We start from the raw sequence: 16,227 nt of genomic DNA on the forward strand, positions 1-16,227 counted from the left end.
TGCCATCCACGCGCACGCGTGGGAGACGCTTACGCGTCACTTCTGCGCCTTGTTTCTTCGCCTTTCTTCTTCTTTCTTTCTTCTTTCTTCTCTCTTTGTTCTTTCTTTATACCTTTCTTCTTCTCTCATCTTCCTTTCTTACTTTCTTCCTCTCCTTTCAAAATTCTATTTTTATCAATTTTATTTTTCTTATTTTTTATTTTCTTTTGTTAATTGCATATGCATACTTTTATTCATTGCATTGTAATTTTGTTCTTATAGCTTATTCTTACTTTCTTTTCTAAGTCTCTTATTCTAATAATGGTGTTGAATTCTCTTACTCAATTGTTGAGAATTTTTTGCATTGTTTTGGTGCTTCGTGACCTGTTTAGCATTAATGGTCATATTTGCTCCACACACAAGATTAGTGCTTTAGTCCTTCCTAATTCATTATTCTTTGTTTTTGTACCTCATCATCACTGAGTTAGGATGGGACCAAATACTCTCATGCTTATCACTAATCTTGTTTGCGTCAATTGAGCTTGATGCAACATGCTCTTCATGTCATGTACCTATGCTTTGACTTTACTCTTATATCAAGTATTAGTTGATATGCCCTTTGCCTATATTTCTCTCTCACTTACATGCATAGCTAACATGTAGTGAGAACCTTACTCTTATTTGGCATTAGCCCCCGCCTATGCTCTATTGCTTTGATATCTTTGATGTAGGCTTAATTTTCTTTCTTTTTCTTTCCTGTTAAGTTGGCCACCAAAAGAGGAAAAGGAAAAGCTTCTAAATAGGGCAACAAACAAGTCCACCCGCACAATCCTTTGAAGAAGCTCACCAATTGTAGCAACCCGTCCACCTAGCTCTTCTTTGCATGCACCGAGGACGGTGCAATCTTCAAGTGTGGGGAGGTCGTCCGACCGATCTCGATTGGTAACAATTTTCTTTTGTCAACACCAATTCTTAATTTTCTTTGTAGTTAGTTATTGCATTGAATGTTAGGGTGCATGTTAGTAGAATTTGTACACATTTTTACCACTTTCTTTTTATGTTAGGACTACTTGGTTTGGGTGATGATTTCTTTTTCAAGAAAACTATTTTTAGGGCACCCTACCAATTTGAAAAAAAAAATTTGTTGAACTTGCTTAAAGAATTTGTTTTGGAACATGGTTTTTGAGCTAAAAACACAAGCATGTGAGTTTTGAGCCCAATTGCGTGGTTGACAGGCGGAAAATTGCCAATTAAGAATTTATAATGGAAATAATGTTGCAAGTACAGTTCTTAATCGACGAAAATTTCGCTTATCAATTTAGAAAGAGTTGTCACAATTTAAGAATAAAATACTGGGAGTAGAATTCCCAGGTCGTCTCCCAACGAGTTGACAAAAGAGTACAATTTATTGGTTAGGAATTTTATGAGAAATTTTGGAGTTGGAGAATGGAAAAATAAATGATTATAAATTAAAGAGATGAAAATTAACAATAGGTTTTATGTAATTGAAATAAAAAGCCTTGACTAGGAGAAGATTAATCAGAATTTCTATCCTTGTTGAATTTTCCCAAGTGTAATAGTAAGAGGTTGTTGTTCTACTTAGTTATCCTTTACCGAATAAAGGAAAGTCAAGTAACCGAACCAACTCTGATTCACAAGTCCTAATCCTCTCCTAGGAAAGGATTAGAGTTAGTGACTAGAGAGTCAGTCAACAACTTCCAATTACAAATTAACACTTGAGTATTCAACTCGAAAGTCAAGTTGGGAGCCTACTCCATTGACATGGATGCCATTTTCGCAAACATGTAAAGATAGTAGAATGGAGACATGGTAATTAAAATTAATTTAGCAAAGGCAATGTTTTTGAAATAATAAATTAAGGGAAGATGACATTCAAATAAATGATGAATTTAAATGTAAAAAAAAAACCCTTGCATTAATACTTTCCAAAATCAAAGATATCCATATGTAACGCTGAACAAGCTAAATGGAAGATAAATAAGTAAGAAAATAAGAAAACAAACTGTAATGATAGAGGCTTGAAACGGAGGTAGTAATTCTCTCAAGATCCAATCCAAAATCATAAAACTAAAAATCTAAGAATATGAAGAACCCTAGAGGAAGCAGTAGTGTTTCTCACTAAGATCCCAAAAAATAAAACTAAAACTAAGTGAATGTGAATGTGTCTTGAGTCTCTACTTGTCCCCTGGCTCTAGTCTATGTTTTTGGGCCAAAAACTGGGTCCAAAACCAGCCCAAAATTGCCCCCAGCGTCTTCTGCAATTTCTGCACGTGGCACATGCACGCGTATGCGTCAATGGTATAGCCTGAAAACATTTAATTTCTTGTCTTCCTTCCATTTTTGCAAGCTTCCTCTCCATCCTCTAAGCCATTCCTGCCCTATATAGCCAGAAAACACTTAACACACAAATCACGGCATCGAATGGTATAAAGGGGAAATAAAAATACACAATTTAAAGGCTTAGGAAGCAAGTTTTCAATCATAAAACCAAATTGAGAAGGATTTGTAAAACCATGCAAATTATATGAATAAGTGTGCAAAGAATTGATAAAAACCACTCAATTTAGTACAAGATAAACCATAAAATAGTGGTTTATCAATCTCCCCACACTTAAACATTAGCATGTCCTCATGCTAAGCTCAAGGAGACCAAAATAATGAATGGGGGAAAGTAAGACTCATGCAATGCAACCTATGTATATGAATGCAACTATATATTAAGATGTTTTTTGCCTACTTGGTTAAAAATAAACAAGTTCTCCAAGACAAACATAAATCAGATTCCACTAATTCAAATCACACAATAAAAGACAAGTAAACTTGTAAGAAGATAGCTCATGAAAGTAGGGAACATAGAATCAAGCATTGAACCCTCACTGGAAGTGTATATGCACTCTAATCGCTCAAGTGTCTAGGGTTAATCCATTTTACTCTTCTCTAGTCATGCTTTCTAAAACTCTGTTCTTCATCTAACCAATCAACAAATATTTAGTGTACAAATGCAAACATCATGAGGTCTTTTCAAGGTTGTAATAGGGCTAAGATAAGGGTGAGGATATATGTATGGCCAAGTGAGCTATAATATGAATCTTTGACTAATCTAAGTTCGCACCCAACACACACACTCTATATAATTCTAAAATCATGCCTAGCTACCCAAAAATCCCACTTTTGCATCACAAACTCATGTATCAATTTTTTTTTTTAATTCCATCACATATGCATTGATCTTTTTATTAAACTTAGCATTGGGGTGATTTTATCCCCTATTTATTTATTTCTTATATATATATATATATATATATATATATATATGAAAGCATAATAAATCAATGCGTATGTTTTTTTTTTCAAAATTCTTTTTTTTCACATGAGTAAGCACCCAAATTCCTGATATTTTTGTCAATAGAACATAACACTTTCTCATCAACCCAAGTTTCCATAATTCCCCACACTTAGTTGACACACAATCTCTATCTTAAGCTAACCAAATATTCAAATGGGGATTAAAAGGCTCAAAGTGGCAATCAAAGGTGAATAAAATAGTAGGCTATTTAGGATAAGTGAGCTAATAAAGGTCAATCATATGTAAGCATGTAGATACACTAAACAATGGACATATAGAATGGAACAAACTATAGATTGCAATCATAGAGAAGAAAACACACAGGAATAAAAATCATGGTTAAATAATGTAACCATATAATTAAGCTCAAAATCTCATAGGTTGTGTGTTCTTAGCTATAAACCATGTTCCAAATTACAATCTTCAAATAAGTTTAACACAAATTTTAATTTGAATTAGTGAAATACTATAAGATAGGGTCTTGAAGTGAAACTCATTACTTCAACCAAGCAAAACATTCATTCAAGCAATTATTACCATGCAATCTTTCCTATCTAACAAAAGAAAAAATCAAATGTTGGTGTTAAAAGAGAGAGATTACCTCCAGAAGTCAAGGACTGACCTTCCCACACTTAAGTCTTGGCACAGTCCTCCGTGCCATCAGTAAGGAGCAAGGTAGGGCTGAAAGCATCGCCTCCACTGTCTGGCTCGTCATGGCTCCCTGTGCTACTAGGTGAAGGGGAATACGGGGTGTCCTTCTGTTTCGGAGGTGGGTGAGTACTAACAATGAGCTCCTTCAGGTAGTTGTATCGACGCTTGTTGCAGCGCTCCATTCGCTCTATCCACCGGTCTTGCCGGTCGAACCTCTGAAGGATTTGAATGAACATCTGATGGGTGGATGGTGCTTGTGGTGTGGATGATGGTGGAGTAGAAGAAGGAGGAGTGTCCAAAGATGGGCCTGGAGGCCAGCTCGCAGAAGAAACTGGGGGTCTGATGTACTTTCCTTTCGAGACATACTGATCGGCCCTATGGATCATGACCTTCGTGTCCCCAGCCCGATAGGAAACACCTGTTGTAGAGACTAAATCTGAAACCAATGCGAGGAAAGGCAAGTTACCCGCAATCTGCACGTGTCCTATTACCTGCCAGATCAGTCGGGGCAGGTTGAGAGGTTGCTCTGTCAGGATGCACCAGATGAGAACAACCAAGTCCGTTGTGAAGGTGGACTCCTGAGTTCTCGGAAAGATATAGTGGGACATAATCTGTGCCGACACGCGAGCCTCCAAGGTAAGTGATTGGGCTGAGATGTTCTTGGGTTTTGACCAATGTTGCCCGTAGATCCAGGTGTTGCCAGGTTGGGCTATAACTCCAAGGACGCTATCCCAGTCAAACTGATACATCTGGCGCTTAAGCTGGGCCTCTTGATATGCATCAAATCTCTCTGGGCTAGGTGGAATATCCAGTGCTCTCTGTATGGCACCCTCGGAAACAGGGACTTACTGTTGATGAACATAGACAGTCTGCAGGGTAGGTGAGTAGAAGTTGGAGTAGAATTCAACTACCCATCGTAGGTTGGCCTCCTGTGGCTGCCTCCTTAAAAGTCCCCACTGTCTCCTCTCGATACGGGGCTCCACAAAATCAACAAAATGGGTTGGTACAATGAGTAGATGCTCATTATTGTAGTTCCTCTCAGCTAGGATGGGGAACATCTGCTCGCAATAACGGTTAGTGAACCGTGTGGAGTCCCGTGCAGGAAAGGCTTTCTCTGCTTCATCAACTTTAATGATCCTCTTCACCCGCTTTGTTGGCGGCTTGACGCTTGTAGCTGGTGGCGCCTTAGCCGAAGCTCTCTTGGTTCCTCTCCTTGTCGGTGGCTTTTCAGAAGCCTTTTCCTTTCCTCTTTTAGTGGCCATCCTAAAGAAGGAAGAAAGAGAATTAACTTCAAGTATAGATAACTAACAATTGGAAGGGAGGAAGTCCAAGTAATAATGAATGCCAAAGGAAAAGGGATGTCCTATACATGGTAGCTACAATATGCATGGAAGACATTAAGTAAAATCATGAAGGCAATTCATAACAATTAGATGCAAGAGGGTTAAAAGCATGCAAGTAATAGGCATGAGAAGCATAATTCAAGCATTAATTATTAAATGTATCAAATTAAAGAGCACTTGTATGATGACAATTGTGAACGATAATCCCAATACATGTGGGTTGCAAGTGTTGTGAAAAAAGAGAGGCATTAAAGTGTGAGAGTAAAATAAAATAGAATTCAAAATGCCATAAGAGCTTTTTCACAAACACTTGGTGTGCAAGTTAAAATAGAAAGTAGAATAATGAATCCAAGTGTATATGAGACCCAAAATTAAATGTCAATTGTCAAATCACTCCTCATAACATCCACAAGCTCAATTATAATAAAGTAATACCCAAATAAAGCTCCAACACCAACATAAAAATGCATGAAAAAGAAACCATAAATAACTAAGGTAATATAAAATTGAGAAGAAAGAAAAATAATTAAATACAATAAATATAAGAAGAAGGAGAGAGTAGAGGAGAGGAAGAAAAGAAACATGAGTAAGAAGATGAAAAAGGGAAGAAGAAATGAGTAGGAAGTAAGAAGGAGGAAGAGGGGAAAGAAGGAAGAAGAAAGAAGAATGGAAATTAGGATTAGATAGGGGAAAACTGAAATCGGGGCGGCATATTGGTTTGAGTAAGGTGGTGCAGGCGAACGTACGCGTACGCGTAGGTTGCACAAAATTGAAGTGGACGCGTAAGGGTCTGGCACGCGTACGCGTGCCATTGGTCGTGCAAGCCACGCGAAGTCAGCCGCGCGCACTCACAACTCTCGGGTTAGAAATGCACTAGGGCCAAAATGACATATGACGCGTGCGCGTCAGGCACGCGCACGCGTGGATGTCCATGAAGTGAAACTCACGCGTACGCGTCAGGGACGCATACGCGTGGGTGAATTTGTGCGTCTAGCACAGTTCCAGCGCGAGGTCATCACAACTCTCTGTTCAAATACCAATTTACGCCGATTTCTAGGGCCACGCGTGCGCGTCAAGAACGCTTATGCGTGGGCTGCTAAAAGCGCAAGCGACACCCACGCATGAGATACGCGTACGCGTGGGCTTGCTTACGCGCAAAACACGCTTCCTGCGCCACTCCTGCGCAACTGTCTGTTCAAACTCAATAGTTTTCGCATTCACGCATGACGCGTACGTGTCATAGACGCTTGCGCGTCGAATGCCCCCTTTTTTATGTAGAATACAGGTGATTATGAAGAATTTATAAAGTAACACTGATAAAAATAAGATAAAAATAAGAATAAAATGAAAGATCGTACCATGGTGGGTTGTCTCCCACCTATCACTTTTCTTTAACGTCCTTAGGTTGAACGGTCGACAAGCTCAGTCTCCTTCTGTTGGTGGATCCTCCAAGAGTAAAATCTCCAGCTCCTTGTTGTGATTCATCTTCTCACCATGATACAGCTTTTAGCGGTGGCCATTGACTTTGATGAATTTAGAACTTGAAGGATGACTCAGGTGGAAGACGCCATATGGCTCTGCCTTTTCAACCCGGTAGGGCCTTCCCATCTTGATCGCAACTTGCCTGGCATGAGTCTCAGCCTTGAGTTGTAAAGGAGAACTAACTCCCCAGGTCTAAATTCTCTTTGCTTGATATTCTTGTCATGCACAACCCTCACCCTCTCTTTGTATAGCATGGAGTTCTCATATGCTTATAGGCAAAGGTTCTCTAATTCCTGTAATTGCAACTTCCTTTCAGCTCCGGCTCTCTCCAATCCCATGTTACATTCCTGTACCGCCCAGAAAGCTTTGTGCTCCACCTCCCCTGGGAGGTGACAAGTCTTTCCATAGACTAGGCGGAAGGGACTCATTCCGATTGGTGTCTTGTACGCTGTCCGATAAGACCAAAGCGCATCTGTAAGCCTGGTACTCCAATCTTTTCTATGAGGCATGACGACCTTCTTCAGGATATGCTTTATCTCTCTGTTAGACAGCTCAGCTTGTCCATTGGTCTGGGGATGGTAAGCCGTCGCCACCTTGTGAACAATGCCACGTTTCTTTAGTAGATGATGCCAGGGCATCTTGGCCAGTTTCACTGACCTTTTCTTTACTATTTTTAAGGTAGTTTCATGCATTTTCTTAGGAAATAAGATAGTTTTGGGTGGATATTCACTTACATCTTGATTCAAGCATACATTGTGCATTTTACATGATTTCATCAGGATTTTGCATGAATTATATGATAAATTGGATGATGCATGATCCATGATTAAGAGCAAGACTTTGATGCACGTTGTTTGATTGATTTCAGGCCAAAAGAAGAAGAGAAGAGCCACATTAGTGGCTACGTTAGTTATACTAACGTAGGCACTAACGTGGAAGGAAGGAAAGCCCCAACGTTAGTGGAAAAAGTTAGTGGCATTAACTTTGAAGAAAGGAAATGGAGCCAACGTTAGTGGCACTTAACATTATCACTAACGTTGGACCAAGCTCATAAGTGGACACGTTAGTTGCCACGTTAACTTAGTTAACGTGGCCTCTAACGTTAAGAAGAAAGGGGGAAAGCCAACGTTAGTGACATTCAACATTGTCACTAACGTTGGCCCAAGTTACAACAAAGCCACGTTAACTCCCACATTAACTTAGTTAACATGGAAGCTAACGTGGAGAAAGGTGGTGATCGACAATGTTAGTGACACCAAACATTCTCACTAATGTTGGAGTGAACTCACAAGCCCCCAATAAGCCACGTTAACTCCCACGTTAACTTAGTTAACATGGTAGTTAACGTGGGCAAAAGTCCCACCTGGCAGCCTAACCATGCCTTCTTCAAACACGCATAACTTGAGCCACAAAGCTCCAAATGAGGTGATTCCAGTGGCATTGAAAAGTAGGATTCCAGAGCTTTCCAAGCATATATGGTAATACATGGTTGACACTAAATTTAAGGGAGAAAACCTGCCCCGAAAGTGCAATAATGAACATGGTATCAGGCTGTATTTAGGCCAACTGACCTCTTCACCTTCCAAGAAGTGTAACTCGAGTTGTAGAGCTCCAAATGATGCTCTTCCAAAGGCATTGGAAAGTAGACATCCAGGGATTTCCAACGATATATAATAGTATGGGGTGGACACTAAGTTTGAGCTTCAGAAATGGGAAATCGCTAGCGTTATTGGCAATCAACATTTCCAGTAACGTTGGCATATATGCCAGCGACCATGTCCACTTCAAAGGAGCATAACTCGAGCTACAGAGGTCTAATTGAGGTGATTCTAGTTGCGTTAGAAAGCTGACATTTAGAGCTTTCCAACGATATATAATACTCTATAGTGGGCATGAAATTTGAGCACAAACAAGAGGCATGTTTTCAGCCCCAAAAACACCAACTGGGCAGCAAGTGCAACGTTAGCCACAATAACTTTAGCACTAACGCCACACTTGTAGCGTTAGTGTGGCTAACTTTAGCACTAACTTTAGCATCTGGACCTCAACTTAACTCACTTCTCTCTCATGTCCACTTCCAAGCTCAAGCAAGCAGGCCCACAATTGTCAACCAATCAAGGCCACAAGAAGCATCTAGAATAGGAATTTTCATTTAATTGTAATTTGCTTTTAATTTCATTTTGTAATTTAGGAGATCCTATATAAAGGCCTTAGTCTTTACACTGAAAGGAAGCCCGGAAAGAATAGGGGAATTAGGGGATTGAAGAGGGGTCTTCGAACTCCCTTCCCTCACACACTTTTCCTTTTCTTTCTTTGTACTTTTCATTTATGAATTTTGAAGTTTTATTTTCAGTATTTATCTTCATCTTTACTTTTCTGCACTTTCTTTCTTTTCTATTTTTGTAGAGCAATGATCAACTAACTCTTTACATTGGGTTAGAGAGCTCTATTGTGATCAATTGTAGTTCTTATTCTTCTTCTTCTTTCTTTTCTCTTGATTTTACTTGAAGGCTTTCGGTCTTCATCCAATTGGGTAGTTATCTTGGAAAAGAAGCTATTCATACTTGGATCTCTTCTGAACCTTGAAAGAGGAATGAAGAGATCAAGCTAGAATTGCTTTCTCATGCTGGACCAAATTGGGTTTGGATGGATATGTGACTATAATCCTCTCAACACTTGATTTGGGAAATGCATGTGGTATAATTAGTGACCATACTTCATCTCTTCTCATGAGCAATTGACCAAGGAATTGGCTATTGATCAAGATTTGAGAGATTGAATTACAAGAAATTGTAATTCAATCACTTAAGATTGCCAAGGAGATCAATGAGTGCATTGATTCAGGAAGAGATGAGAATGAACATGATCCGGAGGATTGTAATTGATCCCAATGTTCATTTTATTTTTAGTTCTTACATTTACTTTTCTTGTCATTTTACTTTTCTGCACTTTATTACTTTCTTTACTTTTCTGTCAATTTACATTTCCTTGTTACTTATCACATCCAAATCTGAATCGTCTAACTAGGATAATTAATTAACCATTGATTGCTTAATCCGTTAATCTCTGTGGGATTCGACCTCACTCTATTGTGAGTTTTACTTGACGACAATTCGGTACACTTGCCGAAAGGAGATTTGTTGAGAGACAAGTTTTCCGTGCATCAGTAGACCTGTTAATCTCCTGTTACAAAAGTGAGTGTGTTGATCACTCATGATTGCTCGTGGTGATCCAAAATGACAGATAATATTATTTCGAACAAAGGGGACAACAGTGTTAGCATCATCAGTACAGGTAGGTGACGTGGCGAAAATTGGTGAGTTAAGAAATTATTATAAGAAATACGTTGCAAGTACAGTTCTTAACTAACCAGAAATCCGCTTATCAATTTAGAAGGGTTGTCACAAAATTTTAATTAAAATATTAGGAGTATGAAAGGGAAAGGGAAATATAGAAAGACATGATAAATAATAATCAAAGGGATCAATTAGAAATAAAAATAGTTCTTGTATTAATAAATTCTAAAAATAATCCAATAATAATTCTGAGTAAACAAAGGTCATGGAAGAGTAAGAGACAGGTAAAGAAAACAAACGAGAATGACGAAGTCTTGCTGAGGTAATAACTCTTCTCAATATCCCAATGCGAAAAGCAATAAAAGTAAAATCCTAAGAACTATGAATGTGTAGAGAGAAAACCTAGAGGAGGAGTAAAAACTAGATCTAAAACTGAGAATTCTCTGCAATGAATGTTCTCCATGTTCCCTGGCTCTAGTTTGCTTTTCTGGGCCAAAAACTGTGTCAAAACAGGGCCCAAAATCGCCCCCAACGAATTCTGCATATTCTGCTGATCGCGCGTGTTACGCGATCACGTCATTCATGCGGACGCGTCATCCGGCGTTTTGCCTTGCCACGCGTGCGCGTCGTCCACGCCTCCGCATCACTTGTGCAATTCTGATCCGCGCGGTCGCGTGAGCCATGCGTTTGCATCACTTATCGCTGGTCATCTCCTCCATTTCTTGTGTTCCTTCCACTTTTGCAAGCTTCCTTTCCAATCTCCAAGTCATTCATGCTCTATAAAGCCTAAAACACTTAACACACAGATCACGGCATCGAATGGAATAAAGGAGAATTAAAATACATAATTAAAAATCCCTAGGAAGCAAATTTTCAATCATGGAATAATTTTGGGAAAGAATTATAAATGCATGCTAATCATATGAATAAGTGGGTAAAGAATTGATAAAACCATATAATTAAACACAATATAAACCATAAAATAGTGGTTTATCAACCTCCCCACACTTAAACATTAGCATGTCCTCATGCTTATTTGAAGGAGATAAAATAAATGAGTAGAAACATGTAAAACTCATGCAATGCAATGCAACCTATATTATGAATGCAACTATATGATTCTTGTCTACTTGATCAAAAGTAAATAGGCTCTTCAAGACAATCACAAATCAAACTCCACTAATTCAATTCTTATACAGTAAGAACAGATAAAAATGCAAGAAGGTAGCTCATGAAAGCAGGGAACATAGAATTTAAGCATTGAACCCTTACTGATGATGTATGTATGCTCTAATCTCTCTAGTGTATAGGGCAATCACTCTATGCTTCTCTAATCATGCTTTCTAATTTTTGTTCTTCACCTAACCAATCAACAATATTAATATACCAATGCAAACATCATGAGGTCTTTCCAAGGTTGTAATGGGGCCAAGGTAAGGGTAAGGATACATATATGGCTAAGTAAGCTTACAAATTGAATCTTTAATTAACCCAAGCTTCAACCTAACATATTGATGAGCGGATAATTTATACGCTTTTTGACATTGTTTTTAGTATGTTTTTAGTAGGATCTAGTTACTTTTAGGGATGTTTTCATTAGTTTTTATGTTAAATTCACATTTCTGGACTTTACTATGAGTTTGTGTGTTTTTCTGTGATTTCAGGTATTTTCTGGCTGAAATTGAGGCACTTGAGCAGAAATCAGATTCAGAGGTTGAAGAAGGACTGCTGATGCTGTTGGATTCTGACCTCTCTGCACTCAAAATGGATTTTCTGGAGGTACAGAACTCGAAATGGCGCGTTTCTAATTGCGTTGGAAAGTAGACATCCAGGGCTTTCCAGCAATATATAATAGTCCATACTTTGGCCAAGAATTGACGACGTAAACTGGCGTTCAACGCCAGCTTTCTACCCAAATCTAGCGTCCAACGCCAGAAAAGGAGCCAAAACCAGAGTTGAACGCCCAAACTGGCACAAAAGCTGGCGTTCAACTCCAAGAAGGACCTCTACATGTGCAACACTCAGGCTCAGCCCAAACACACACCAAGTGGGCCCAGAAAGTGGATTTATACATCAATTACTTACTCATGTAAACCCTAGTAGCTAGTTTATTATAAATAGGACCTTTTACTATTGTATTAGGCATCTTTGGATTACCTTATGATCCTTTGATCACGTTTTAGAGGGCTGGCCATCTCGACCATGCCTGGACCTTCACTTATGTATTTTTAACGGTAGAGTTTCTACACTCCATAGATTAAGGTGTGGAGCTCTGCTGTTCCTCAAAGATTAATGCAAAGTACTACTGTTTTCTATTCAATTCTTCTTATTTCGCTTCTAAGATATCCATTCGCACCCAAGAACGTACTGAAGGTGATGATTATGTGTGACGCTCATCATCCTTCTCCCTTATGAATGCGTGCCTGACAAACACTTCTGTTCTACATGAATTAAGCTAGAATGAGTATCTCTTAGATCTCCTAACCATAATCTTCGTGGCGTAAGCTAGAATGATGGCGGCATTCAAGAGAATCCGGAAAGTCTAAACCTTGTCTGTGGTATTCCGAGTAGGATTCAATGATTGAATGACTGTGACGAGCTCCTAACTCGCGATTGCAGGGCGTTAGTGACAGACGCAAAAGGATAGTAAATCCTATTCCAGCATGATCGAGAACCGACAGATGAATAGCCGTGCCGTGACAGGGTGCGTGAGCATATTATTCACTGAGAGGATAAGATGAAGCCATTGACAAGGGTGATGCCTCCAGACGATTAGCCGTGCCGTGACAGGACATTGGATCATTTTCCCGAGAGATGACCGAAAGTAGCCATTGACAATGGTGATGTATCACATAAAGCCAGCCATGGAAAGGAGTAAGACTGATTGGATGAAGACAGCAGGAAAGCAGAGGTTCAGAGGAACGAAAAGCATCTCCATTCGCTTATCTGAAATTCCTACCAATGAATTACATAAGTATTTCTATCCCTTCTTTTATTTATTATTTGAAAACACCCTTATCACTTTATATCTGCCTGATTGAGATTTACAAGGTGACCATAGCTTGCTTCATACCAACAATCTCCGTGGGATTCGACCCTTACTCACGTAAGGTATAACTTGGACGACCCAGTGCACTTGCTGGTTGTTGTATCGAAGTTGTGAACCATGGTATTGGCACCATGTTCTTGGCGCCATTGCCAGGGAAAGAAAGAGCCATGAATTTTACATAATTAAAGTGTAATCACGATTACGCGTACCAAGTTGCTCACGTTGCCAGGGATTGTTCGAGCCTGGACATCACAATTTCGTGCACCAAGTTTTTGGCGCCGTTGCCGGGGATTGTTTGAGTTTGGACAACTGACAGCTCATCTTGTTGCTCAGATTAGGTAATTTTCTTTTCGTTTTGTTTTCAAAAATCTTTCAAAAATATTTTCAAAAATCTCTCATCTGTTTTCGAAAAAAATAAAAATGGTTTAAAAAATTTTATTCAAGATTTTTAAGAATGAATTCTAGTGTTTCATGAAGCATGTGAAGCCTGGCTGGCTGTAAAGCCATGTCTAAATTCTTTTGGACTGAGGCTTCCAAACCATCAGAGGTAAGTTACATACTTGATAAATGATGAGCAGCAATTTGTTATCAAGAGCAATATACTCTGGTGTTACATGCTAAAGCTTGGCTGGCCATTGGCCATGTCTAGTGTTTTGGACTGGAGCTTTCTTTGGAAGCTTGGCTGGCTAGTGAGCCATGTCTAATTCCTGGACTGAAGCTTTAGACTAAGAATGCAAGATTCCTGGAATTCATATTAAAAATTTTGGAATCCTTATTTTTTCTTTTTCATATAATTTTCGAAAAAAAAATCCAAAAAAATTTAGAAAATCATAAAAATCAAAAAATATTTTTCTGTTTCTTGTTTGAGTCTTGAGTCATGTTATAAGTTTGGTGTCATTTGCATGTGCATCTTGCATTTTTCGAAAATTCATGCATTCATAGTGTTCTTCATGATCTTCAAGTTGTTCTTGGTAAGTCTTCTTGTTTGATCTTGATGATTTTTTGTTTTGTGTCTTTTCATGTTTATCATATGCATTCTTGAATTCTTAGTGCGTAAGCATTAAAGATTTCTAGGTTTGGTGTCTTGCATGCTTTCCTTGCATTAAAAAATTTTTCAAAATTGTGTCTATGATGTTCATCTTGACATTCATAGTGTTCTTGGTGTTCATCTTGACATTCATAGCATTCTTGCATGCATTCATTGTTTTGATCTAAAAATTTCATGCATTGCATAATTTTCATGTTTTTCATAAAAATTTCAAAAATCAAAAAAATATCTTTCCCTTTTTCTCTCATCAAATTCAAAAATTTGGATTGACTTTTTCAAAAATTTTTAAAATCAAATTGTTTCTCATGAGTCAAATCAAATTTTCAATTTGAAAATCTTATCTTTTTCAAAATCTTTTTCAAAAATCAAATCTTTTTCAAAATTCTTGATATTTTCGAAAATTCTGAAAATATTTTTCAAAAATCTTTTTCTTATTTTTATCACAAATTTTCGAAAATAACAATATCAATTAATGTTTTGATTCAAAAAATTGAAGTTTGTTACTTGCTTGTTAAGAAAGATTCAAACTTTAAGTTCTAGAATCATATCTTGTGATTTCTTATGAATCAAGTCATTAATTGAGATTTTAAAAATCAAATCTTTTTCAAAACTAATTTCAATCATATCTTTTCAAAATATCTTCCTATCTTATCTTTTTCAAAAAGTTGGTTTCAAAATATCTTCTCTAACTTCCTAACTTCCTATCTTTTCAAAATTTGTTTCAACTAACTAACTAACTTTTTGTTTGTTTCTTAACCTTTTCAAAACTACCTAACTAACTCTCTCTCTCTAATTTTCGAAAATATCTTCCTCCTTTTTCAAAATTTCTTTTTAATTTATTAATTATTTTATTTTTTATCTTAATTTTCAAAAATTGCTAACATTTTTCAAAAACCATTTTCGAAAATCACTAACTCTTTTTCAAAAATATTTTTCAAAAATTATCCCTCCCCCATCTTATTCTATTTATTCATTCATATCCTAACATCTCATCTCACATCTCTAGCCTCCTCACAGTTGTGTTTCTTCCATTATATTACATTCTTTGTCTCCCCCTCTTCTTCTACTCACACAGGGATCCCTATACTGTGGTATAAAGGATCTCTATTATTATTATTATTATTATTATTTTTCTGTGCCCTCTTCTTTGTCATATGAGCAGGAGCAAGGATAAGAACATTCTTGTGGAAGCAGATCCAGAACCTGAAAGGACTCTGAAGAGAAAATTAAGAGAAGCTAAAATACAACAATCCAGAGATAACCTTTCAGAAATTTTCGAACAGGAAGAGGAGATGGCAGCCGAAAATAATAATAATGTAAGGAAGATGCTTGGTGACTTTACTGCACCTAATTCCAATTTACATGGAAGAAGCATCTCCATTCCTGCCATTGGAGCAAACAACTTTGAGCTGAAACCTCAATTAGTTTCTCTGATGCAGTAGAACTGCAAGTTTCATGGACTTCCATCTGAAGATCCTTTTCAGTTCTTAACTGAATTCTTGCAGATATGTGATACTGTTAAGACTAATGGAGTAGATCCTGAAGTCTACAGGCTCATGCTTTTCCCTTTTGCTGTAAGAGACAGAGCTAGATTATGGTTGGATTCTCAACCCAAAGACAGCCTGAACTCTTGGGATAAGCTGGTCATGGCTTTCTTAGCCAAGTACTTTCCTCCTCAAAAGTTGAGCAAGCTTAGAGCTGATGTTCAAACCTTCAGACAGAAAGAAGGTGAATCCCTCTATGAAGCTTGGGAAAGATACAAACAGTTGACCAAAAAGTGTCCTTCTGACATGCTTTCAGAATGGACCATCCTGGATATATTCTATGATGGTTTATCTGAGCTATCAAAGATGTCACTGGACACTTCTGCAGGTGGATCCATTCACCTAAAGAAAATGCCTGCAGAAGCTCAAGAACTCATTGACATGGTTGCTAATAACCAGTTCATGTACACTTCTGAAAGGAATCCTGTGAGTAATGGGACGCCTATGAAGAAGGGAGTTCTTGAAGTT

The 16,227-nt window shown here is 38.0% G+C and overlaps 1 non-coding gene across 1 annotated transcript; it reads right to left on the minus strand.

Annotated features, from left to right (window-relative positions):
* Positions 1-15,903: 15,903 nt before the first annotated feature.
* LOC112780734 (small nucleolar RNA R71) lies at positions 15,904-16,011 on the minus strand. The gene has a single exon (XR_003191550.1). It is a non-coding gene; the product is annotated as a small nucleolar RNA R71 (small nucleolar RNA).
* Between the last annotated feature and the right edge of the window lie 216 nt (positions 16,012-16,227).

This window comes from Arachis hypogaea, chromosome 19 (assembly GCF_003086295.3).
Source record: "Arachis hypogaea cultivar Tifrunner chromosome 19, arahy.Tifrunner.gnm2.J5K5, whole genome shotgun sequence".
NCBI classification, from domain to species: Eukaryota; Viridiplantae; Streptophyta; class Magnoliopsida; order Fabales; family Fabaceae; genus Arachis; species Arachis hypogaea.